The sequence below is a fragment of the Ambystoma mexicanum genome, chromosome 4q (assembly GCF_040938575.1).
Source record: "Ambystoma mexicanum isolate Mex_15411 chromosome 4q, UKY_AmexF1_1, whole genome shotgun sequence".
Classification (NCBI taxonomy): domain Eukaryota; kingdom Metazoa; phylum Chordata; class Amphibia; order Caudata; family Ambystomatidae; genus Ambystoma; species Ambystoma mexicanum.
In genome coordinates, this window is record NC_090928.1 from 1,034,898,250 (window position 1) to 1,034,908,863 (window position 10,614).

At 43.8% G+C, this 10,614-nt stretch overlaps 1 pseudogene; it reads left to right on the forward strand.

Annotated features, from left to right (window-relative positions):
* The first annotated feature begins 9,022 nt into the window (after positions 1 to 9,022).
* LOC138468599 (U4 spliceosomal RNA) lies at positions 9,023 to 9,102 on the forward strand (annotated as a pseudogene).
* The last annotated feature ends 1,512 nt before the right edge of the window (positions 9,103 to 10,614 follow it).

Below are 10,614 nucleotides of genomic sequence, written 5' to 3' on the forward strand. Positions count from 1 at the left end.
TGTGTTTTAAAGATAACAATGCTTCTGTTTTTGCTATCTCCTAGTTTCTATTCATGTTCCGGGGGGTCAACTTACTCTCCAGGGCTGTACCGGGCTCAGGGAAAGGGGGCCGCAAAGAAGAGCATAATTCAAGTCATTTAATGTTCACTCTAGCGTTTCTACTGTGCTTACCGAGACAAGCTGACACCTGCTGTACTGATTAGAATGCCTTGCTGCTCACTCTCCAAGGATATGCGAGGGAGGGGACCGGACATTTCTGTCTGAGTTACTGTGTTATGTTTCAACATGCCACTCGCGGCCTTACATTGTGCACCAGTGAAGCAAAATAATATTTCAGCAAAGCAGTTTTACATGAGGCAAAAAGCAAATGTTAGAGAAAAACAAAATGGTGATTTCAGTCGCTTCAAAATGGCTGCACCTTAGTCAAGCTTATGGCTATATATTTCTAATACTAGATGCATGAGACGGTTGGTCTTTGGCCAACATAATACATAGCCTTATGATCGAGGGGTGTCTACTTTTCTAGATCGACAAGAGGGGCAATTGCAAGATGTCATGGACACACAAAATGACTGAAGTATTCGAGGAGGCAAAGAAAGCAATATGCATAGCTACAGTGTTTGGAATTCCAGACTATCATGATGAATTCATTTTGTTCTCACACTCCAATGGAGTAGTGATGACTGTAGTACTCACACAGAAGACTACCCTAGGGCACAAGCCATTGGATTATTATAGTGGACATTTAGATCCAGCAATAAGTGGACATTATCCTGGCAAACAGGCTCCTGCTGCTGCTGCATACATGGTAGAGAGGTCAGCGAATATTAGTATGCGGTGTAGCACCACACTTTACGAGGAGCACACCCTTTTTGCAATTCTCAAAAGACCCAATAGTACGTTGACTTCACAGAGGGCTTCGGGATATGAGGTCATTTTCTTGAATCCAGCAATCAAGGTAGTAAGGTGCAGGACTGTCAACCCAGCAATGTTTCTAGCTGAACCATTAGAGGAAGTTACTATGTACATGGAACAGTATGGCGACCTTCCCAAATTGGGAGAGAAGCCACTTGAGTAGGGAGAAGTGCTCTATATTGAAGGGTCATCAACAATAGACCAGACAACAGGGGAAAGACGTATGGGTTGGAAGTGGTGAGACTAAACGCAGACAGTACAGCAGAAGTAATTGCAAGTGCGAGGTTGCCTGCACATTTTTCAGTGCAAGCAGCAGAATTACTGGCTCTAATGATGGCATTTGAAGCGCGCAGGGACCAGGAGATTACAGTGTATTCAGGTTTGGACTACGTGATATTTATAGTACACTCTGGATGATGGCAGAGGAGGGACTTTTGTCATAGTGATGGCATACCAGGGCAGCACGCGTCCCCTATTGAGTAGGATCATCGACACGCTTCAACTCCCAGCAGCAATAGCGGTAGTAAAGTGCCAGGCCCACACGAGGGGGAAGACACAGTATCCCGGGGCAACAAAGCAGCCAATGCAGAAGCAAAGCATGCAACATATACCCCTGGAATAGCATATTTTGATACCCCATCAAACACACCTATCTGTGTCCACAACAAGATTCTAAAGGAAGGCTATAACCAGCCATGCAGATAATAGAGATTCAGGGAAGGTCTCCGGCGGAGGTGAAGACCTTATGGGTAAGAAGGGGTTGCTCAATGTCCCTGATGGCTGCTTTGTGGTGGCAGGAAAACACAGGCAAGCTAATACTCCCAACAGCATTATTGTAGGTTGCACTCATGCAACTGCACTATGCTACTCATATGGGTAAAGATGTACTTGCTGCTCACATTGGGGAAAGAGTGGTTCTGTCCAAAAATGGAGGAGCATATAGCTGCATTTATAGAAAATTGTGTTGTGTGTAAAAGGTTGACTGCAGGACATACCTGCCGTGTAGTGAGAGGAGCCATAACCCACACAATCAGGCCTTTACAATGTCTCCACATTGTCTATGTGAACATGATCGAGGTGTTTCAGGGCTACCTCAACATGTCAGTTGTTGTGTGCCTATTATCCTGATGGATTGAAGCTGGTCCCTGCTCAGGCCCCGAACGCCCTCAGAGCAGCAAAATTCCTCATTAGAGAGGTGTTTCCAAAATGTGGGGTGTGAGGTCCTGTGGTCTGACAATGGACCCCATTTCACAAATGAGACTTTCGAGCAAATCACAACCCTACAGGGGGTACAGCACGCATTCTACTGTACCTATCACCCACAGGCAAACATGAATTGTGAGTGTCCCAACAGCCTGCTCAAAGAAAAGATTGCTAAGATAAAAGCCACTTTAAAAGAGGGATGTCTTCACTGTTTGCCCCTAGCATTGTGCGCATTGCGCAATTAGCCCTGATCCGAATACCACTTAACACCTTATGATGTGGTAACAGGAGGGTGCATGCGACTTTCCCTAGCTCCTCCCACTAGAGCATTGACAGATGAAAATGCAACCTCTGATATCCTTGGAAATGAGATGCATGAATATGTGGCTTCTTTGAAGGCTAGTGCGTGTTTTATTTCTTGCCAACTGCAGGCTCTGGGGGAGAGGTTGAAGAACAGTGAGGAAGGTAAAATCCCAGACAAGAATTAAAGACTTCTGAAACAACTGTTACTGTTTCTCGGGGACACTGTCTTGCTGCAGATTTTTATAAGACTCTGGTACAAACCCAGGTCCAAGGGGCCTTATGTGGTAGAAAAAGCCACAGATCGGGCAGTGAATTTAAGTGGGAAAAAAGTGTGGAATTACTTTGGAGACATTAAGCCCTGCCGAGGTGACACCTCTTCCCGCCTAAAAGAAGATGATTTGATGCAGAAGAAGAAAAGACAAAGAAGAAGAACAGCCACTATGGATAACACACTCCAGAACCAAAGAGTTAGGGAAGGATAATGCACACACCTTGATTAGGCACATTATCTTTTCCTTACAATAAGTATTCGTCGAGAAAGTAAGACTGCCTGACCCATATGGTCTTCAATAGATGCAATCCCTTCCAGGATCTTTAGTTTCATGATACAAACAGAGACTGAACAAATGATTCCTCAACACAATTTGTTCATGCTTTTCTGTTATGTCTAGCCCAGACATACCCACAATTGACTTGTGGAGACCCATCAATTGTTACTCTGCTTGGTGATTCAAGAATCTGCATAGTGTGGGAGCAATTGTTCCTCGCAGCACTCGCTCAATAATATAGGCTTAGAGCTTGATCTAGCATACACTACCCGATGATAAAGCATTTTTTAGGCTCAAGAATAACAACATGGGAAATGTAATTCATAATGCTGTGATAACGTTCTGTGCTTTCTGCTGTCTATGTATTTACACTCCTTCTTGTACGAAGATTGTTGTTTTTCCAAGCACAAGATTTGACCTTTCTAGCGTAACCCTGATCCAGGCTGTTACGGAATCCATATCTGGGCAGATGATACGCACTGCTAAGGAAGTAAAGAGAGTTAAGCACAGTGCGGAAGTAGATTTTAACCTGGTAAATTCCTATATAATTGATTTTGCCTGAATATCAAAAAACAAGTGGTATAGCAGCATGGCCAAAGTGGGGAAGCAAGCAACAAAGGAGAGCTGTTATGTCTGCTCTCTCATCCCCTATGCCATGAGTGTGTCAAGAACATTTGTGGCAACTGAAATTCCAGTGGCAAGAGCACAGTGCTTCATGCATTTATCACTCTGTACCACAAGAGGACGATTTCAAGGGAGACGAGCAACACTAAGGTGGAAGTCCAAGAAGACGTTCCCGTACAAATATAACTACATAAAGACTCAGGAAATGTTGGACGATTACTGGAATACAGATAAAAGTATAGAATATATCACAGAGGGGCTGCAAAAAGGGGAAGTACAGATATTAATACAGAAAGAGTTACAGTTTCCCGAAGCAGGTCCCAGAGAAATAGGAGGAATGCCAGGATACTGGGAAAGGTCGGAGATGCTGGTGTATGGACAGGTATACACAACAGATGGATGGAAAGAAGGAGTGGTTGAGAGCAAAGCACATGCGCTCCTAATGGTTCCAGTGGAAGTAGCACAGCAAGAAGATGACAAGTGCCTCAAAGAATGGGAAGCAAGTGCCAAGTTGCTCACATCAGTAGAAAGCAAAGCTGGACCTATGCCCATCATGCCACTCAAGGGAGCTGCTTGTTGTTTACAGAATGATGGCAAAGTAGAGGTTGGGGAAAATAAATGATGTAAGCCGATTTCGAAGATACTAGTTATGAATGTTGAAACAGCAGTGCTCATGCACCACTACTGGTGCTGTGGGTCAAAAGCATACCTGCAGATGCAACCCACTGGGGGGGATCTGTTCACTCATGTATCTGAACACCCCAGCATTGGTAGTGTGTTGGGAAGACATACAAATAGAAGCGTTCCCCGAAATGGATAACAGCAAAAGAAAGAAGAGATCTTCAGGATTGACCAGAGTCAAAAGAGGGAACTATTCCTCATTGGATATAGAAAATGCATTGGATGCGATACCACCAGAGCACACGCTGTTCAGCAGAACTGAGATGTTTTTTGCATCTATCGTTCCAGCAATTCAAGCACGCAAGAATGTCAAATGGCTCCAGATTATGCGATGAGAGCTGATGCAGACAATAAACTCAACCATCAAGGCAAGATGTTCAACGCCATCAAGGAAGAGCTGAGAGCAGATCGGCATGGGCACTCCAGAGGAAATACATTTTAGATCTCCGCACAGGCATGGAGGGAGGCATTTGTGCCAAGATCAGGTCTTCTTACTGTACATTTCTTTCCTGCCAAAGACAATGGAACTTTTACAGAAGCCATTGCCTGTCTTTCTGAACTCCACATGAAGAAGGCAGAAACAAACACTGTAGGGAAGAGGAAGGCTGGCTATCGTATATATTCTTGTGGATGCCAGCATGAATGACCAATGGACTGAAAGTACTGGTTGCAGCTTTGATATTGGTGTTGCTGCTATTTTGTGTCATAAGGATAATCATCACGCAGTGTAAAAAGACAACCAAAAAGGCTTTCAGGATGAAAGTACTACTAGACGTAGACACTGAAGCAGATGAAGAAACAAAAACACAGAATGTACTGAAATTACAACTGACTAAGTGTCATCTGTTCCCGACAGGAACGGTGTTCCAGTTCCCATGCAACACCTGTTACTATTGGGGAAAATGGGTTTGGGGCAACCCTGATGGGGACTGCAGTTATGAGACCTGGAGCCTGGACGATCATGCAAAATATTAAAGGACATCTTGGAGAGATAACAAAGGTTTGGTTCCCGAACCTGCAGATAAACAGAGAGGGTCGTGTAGGTGGTGTGGTCAACTCATCGACCAGAGGGGGGGATTGTACATGGGGGGCCAGATATGGCCCTCATGCCCCCACACAACTCTCAACATGAAGACAATGAAACAAGAGATTTGCCTCACTCTTAGGCCCATCACGTGATCCTTGATGTATTGCAGGTGGGAGAGACGTTACTCTCTCAGACAGCCATTCAGATCATACCCATTCAATGATTTGCTCGACATTGAAATGACATCCATCAAGCAAGTTGACTGACTGCAAAACCAAAAATCAATGACGTCATCACTGACATCACCAGGTAGCTGCACTTATACATGAAGTACATATGCATCCATTCATTAAGTTACACAAACATGCACTAGTTTATTGCACATAGGCACAAACCACATGCTTATGACCCACAGAGGTATAAGATGCACACACATACATACTTCTAAATATTCATATCTTTTGCCAAAGCTGAAACCGCAAGACACCAAGTATTCATATATTTTGCTTGCACATGCTTAACTGCTACTAACAGGCAGAAGCCATAGGAAAAATATGGAAGCTATAGGTCTCTAAAATTAATGACAAAGGAGAAACAGGCTTTGTGTACATGGAAAGGATGACATGATTGCCGCAGCCAAAGGTGTGCCGAAACGTTGAACCCAGCAAAGTACAAGTGGAGACGGGAAAGTTCGGGTTACCAAGATAATGAGCCACCTGCAGGTAAATGGAGAAAGCTGTTCCCATCGGACCAGAGGAGAAAAGTTGCAAGTGTTGCTTGAGAACTGCCAACTGAATATACTCTCCCAGGCTTAGGTGATCAGAGATGGCAACATTAGGGAACATATTTCACCTTCACTCTCATTCCCATTGACTTGACAAGGTACACGCAGTCTGGTACCTGTCCAGGGTCCCAGCGATGGGGGGGTGCAATCTACCCAATCCAGTGTCACCTTTCATGTGGGGATATAATTTGTTGCAAGGGCCAATGGTCGATTTGCGACCCTGCAAAATTGTAGCTTACCCTTTATAGCTCCTATATGTATCTCACCCAAACTGACCAATGTGAATGTCTGATAGGTTTCTGGGATGGAACCTGAATTTGTGACGTCACAACGGGATAAAACCGAGTGACACAGGCTTAGAAGCTGAGAGCATCGGATAAAGTTTGTTTTCTTGGTGTGATCCATGTCATTTTTTGTTTGCTACTTTGCCCCATGGCTGAGTCTTCCGTTCTTGTGGCGGAGAGTCTTTGATGGGCCCATGTGTTCCCTGCTGATAATTGGGGGGACTGCTAGAGCGCCCCGGCCCTCATATATACAAGGGGTCGGTAGAAGGCTTTTTGAGGAGGTGGTGAACAAGGGAGTACTTGAGGACTGATAAGAAGGAGCAAGTGGCAAAGGATTGACTCAGAAATCAGACAAGGCTGGAGCATGGGTGGCAATGGTGTCCTTGATAGTTCTGGAGGACCTGGGGGGCACCTGTTTAGAGGAAAGTTTCATAGAGTGGACTTGTCTAGAGACCTCATCCAGTGATATGGGTGAGAAAGAAGAGAGTATGGGTGAAGGGGAGAAGGATCAAGTGGCAAATTAGTGACTCAGAAATCAGAGAAGTCTTGAGCAAGGGTGGCAATGGTGTCCTTGATAGTTCTGGAGGACCAGGGGACCACCTATTTGGAGGAAAGTGTCATAGAGTGGACTTGTCTAGAGACCTCATCCAGTGATATGGGTGAGAAAGAAGAGAGTATGGGTGACGGGGAGAAGGGGGCTAAGGGAAGACTGAGAGTGGGTGAGGGAGAAGGGAGGGGTGTAGGACAGGATGTCCTGAGTTTTGGTTATGCAGTGAGAGGCCAGTGCAGTGCAGAGGGTCAGGGATGGCAGAGGAGAAGTGGAGACTGCAGCAAAATTGTGGAGTTCGTTGCAGAATTTGATCAGTTCAGCTGTGTTGTTAGTGGCCCCAGAAGAGGAACACCCCTTACTAACTCCCTTTTCTACCCACAAATCCTAGCTGGCCCCACTTTCAACACCACATCTTACTCTGGTGCGGAATCACAATACAATTCCATAATTACTTTGTGCAAATTTGGGGGCATTCCTTTTACATACAGGGCTTTCCACAGGGCAGACCTTGGGATGCTATCAAAAGCTGCCCTAAGGTCAACAAATAAAAGATAGCGGCAACCCTCCAGTAGTTTACAAAGTAAACTGGAAGATTGCATCCAGGAATAAGATCATGGACTCAATCTTCCAGTTTAATTTGTAAAATGTTTCCAAAATATTACTACTCGCATTCAGCAAGGAGATCAGTCTTTAATTACCTGGTCCCCCGTTCACCCTTTTTATATACAGGTACTATTTCATTGATGTTCCATAATGGGGGTTTTGTCCCTATATGAAGAATTGCATTTTAAAAGTTTAAACAAATAGGCCCTCATTACGAGTTCGGCGGTAACCATGCTGCTATTGGCGGCATGGCTGCCGCCGAAATCGCTTCGGGGTCCGGGTCCTCGGAATGAGGACTTACCGGGCCATTCCGAGTTCGGAAGGCCCGGTAATCCCTCCTTCCAAGGACCCGGACACGGTCCTTCCCCATTCCCATTTCAGCCCCCAGAGGGCTGAATGGGAATGGGAGAGGGAGCAAAAAACGGCCATTACGAGATGGCCCGTTGTTTGCTCCCTCTTCCCCTCGCGGGACCCGGTAAGCACGCTTGGTTTCCCAGGCATTGCTTCCTGGGTCCCGCGAGGGGACCTCGTAATGCGGCGGTACGGAGTGAACGGCACCGGCACCTTTTACGGCGCCGTTCACTCCGTACCGCCAGGGTCGTAATGAAGCCCATAGGGTACCCATATAGATGCCTCACTTTTATAAAGATCAGCAGGCATAAAATCTGGGCCAGGAGCTCCCTTTCACCTTGCCACTCACTGCCTCATTAACCTCTCGAAGGGATATCGCCAATGTTGGGATATTAAGCTCTCTTGGGACCACAGTTTTATCTATTCCTTCAATACTTTGAAAAGCCGGTCAGGATTCCGGATAAAGTCCATGGAAGTGATCAAACCACTCTGCTTGTGGAATAACTCTCTTTTACACAATACTCAAAAATTCCTTGGAGTCTTTTTCCCGTAGCAAATTTTTCAATGAGTGCCATAAATTTGCTTGAACAAATATTTTTTCCTTGCAATAGTTAATTTGTAATTTTGCCATAAACTCTTGTATGGTTAATTGTGGCCCGCACCATGTATTCTTTAGTGCCTCCACCAGTTTTTGGTCGCCCTAAAATCCCTATCGAACCAACCCTCTCTTTCTACTTGTACTCTTTTTACCAGCCTACATGCTTTGGTAAGGTGGCTCGAAAAATGGTCGCTATTTCTATATCCAATTTAATCAAGGTCGAATCACTAACTACACCCTCCCCATAACTTCCCAAAAAACTGGCAATGGTTGCTGGTATGCTAAGGATAGCTTATCCCCATGGACCACATCATCCCATCTCCGTCTACGCCTATTATTTGAGGTAATAATTACCTCTGCTACCTCTGACTCCATCCTCTTATTACACTGGCCACTTAGGTCCAAACATAATAAATTATGATCACTCTCGCTTCTCTCATGGACCTTAAAGGAATTAATTTCACTCTGTAATTCCAAATGTATAAGGGTGTAATCAATAAAGCTTCTCTTGTTCCCCCTACTAAATGTTGCAGCTGGGAGAACATCTGGTTTGACTTACGCGGTAGCAGTATCGTAGCTCATGAGGTTTAACCAAGGCACGATTATTGCTTATTGAATAGTTTTTCTATAGAGGATAGATTTTTGCTTGGGTAGGAGATCACTGTGTTGACTTTGTAATGTTTTTGGTGTAACACCACCGTCAAGCAGTTATTTGAGAAACCAGTCTGTAAGAAAAACTTCTTATTTTTTGATGGGGTAAGTCAAACATGGAGCTTGTGACAGGCTTCTTTTCAATTGCTTTACTGCCTCAGATTGTGCTTATCCCCACTCCCACTTTAACCCGGCCTTCAATAAGCGGACCAATTATTTAGTGATCTCTGCATGATCCTCAATTAATTTTTCAACTATAATTAGTGAGTCCGTGGAGAATTTGCAACTCACGCAAAGTAGTCGGTCCTTTAATTTTAGTATGGTCTCAACCTTCATTTTCTGGGAATTGATAACCCCAGCTGTGATTTCATGTGCCAGAAAGATCATTCTGGTTTTACACCATTATGCTTTCTCGAAAGATAATTTAGCACCAGCTTTTTGCAACTGGGTAAGACCATACTATGATCCACATAAACCAGGTTTCCTCTTTCACTTATAACAGGAATGGCCTTGTGAAGGAAAATGTTGAACTTGTTTCCTGAATTGATGTACACAAGGGGTGGTTCTGTTAAATTCCATAATCTTTGGAGTTTTCGCACCATTAAGACAAACATATTGGAGATGACAGACTGAATGTGCCTCTATAGAGATGTTACATTGATACATTTTAATATGTCATTTTTAATCTGATGCTATGGGGCATGTTCCCTGGTTCTACAGCTATATGGCAGACCTGACATCAAAAAAGGTTCAAAAGATATTTGCTTAGATTGGTTCCTTGTATTGATCAAAAAGAAGGGAATAATGTGAGCTACATATCTGTAAGTACAAGTGTAATGTGGACACTGTCTCTTCCCCCTTGCGTATACCTAGTTCTTCAAATGTATTATATCATCTCATGCTCTCTGGGTCATCTAGATGTGGATTGACAATTTGAATTAAAACACTCTTGTACCTCAAATGTGTCTCTTATTTTATAATGCTTCGGTGTGCATTAAAATCCATTATTTTCAGACACTAGTAATCCTCCATTTATTTACATATTTATTTATTATTTATGTATTTTTGATTTAGGAAATGATTTAACCACGAAATGTAGGTAAATTATTCTCTACCTTTGAGAACAAAAAATGAACTTTGCATTGAGTTTCAACCTCATGTTTCCAGAAGGTAAGAACCACAGTTTGAATAGTTGGATCTCTTAATCTAAGCCCAGAGCCTTCCCTTCTCCTACTGAAGAAGATCATGACCTCACTTTCTTGTTCGATCGTCCTTTCTTATGTATCCTTAGGCCACAGATGTATGGAAAATGGTGGCAAAGTTCTTGAAAATGGGATCATAATGTCATCTCTTACACCTGAGATAGCTGACGGTCTAGGTAACAAAACAGATAGAGCCTACAGTTCTTATATTACAGCCAAGCAAGCCATCACCTTCACAATTAAAAGAATTGCATTGGCTGGTCATCATATTCAGTTTTCAGAAGATGCAG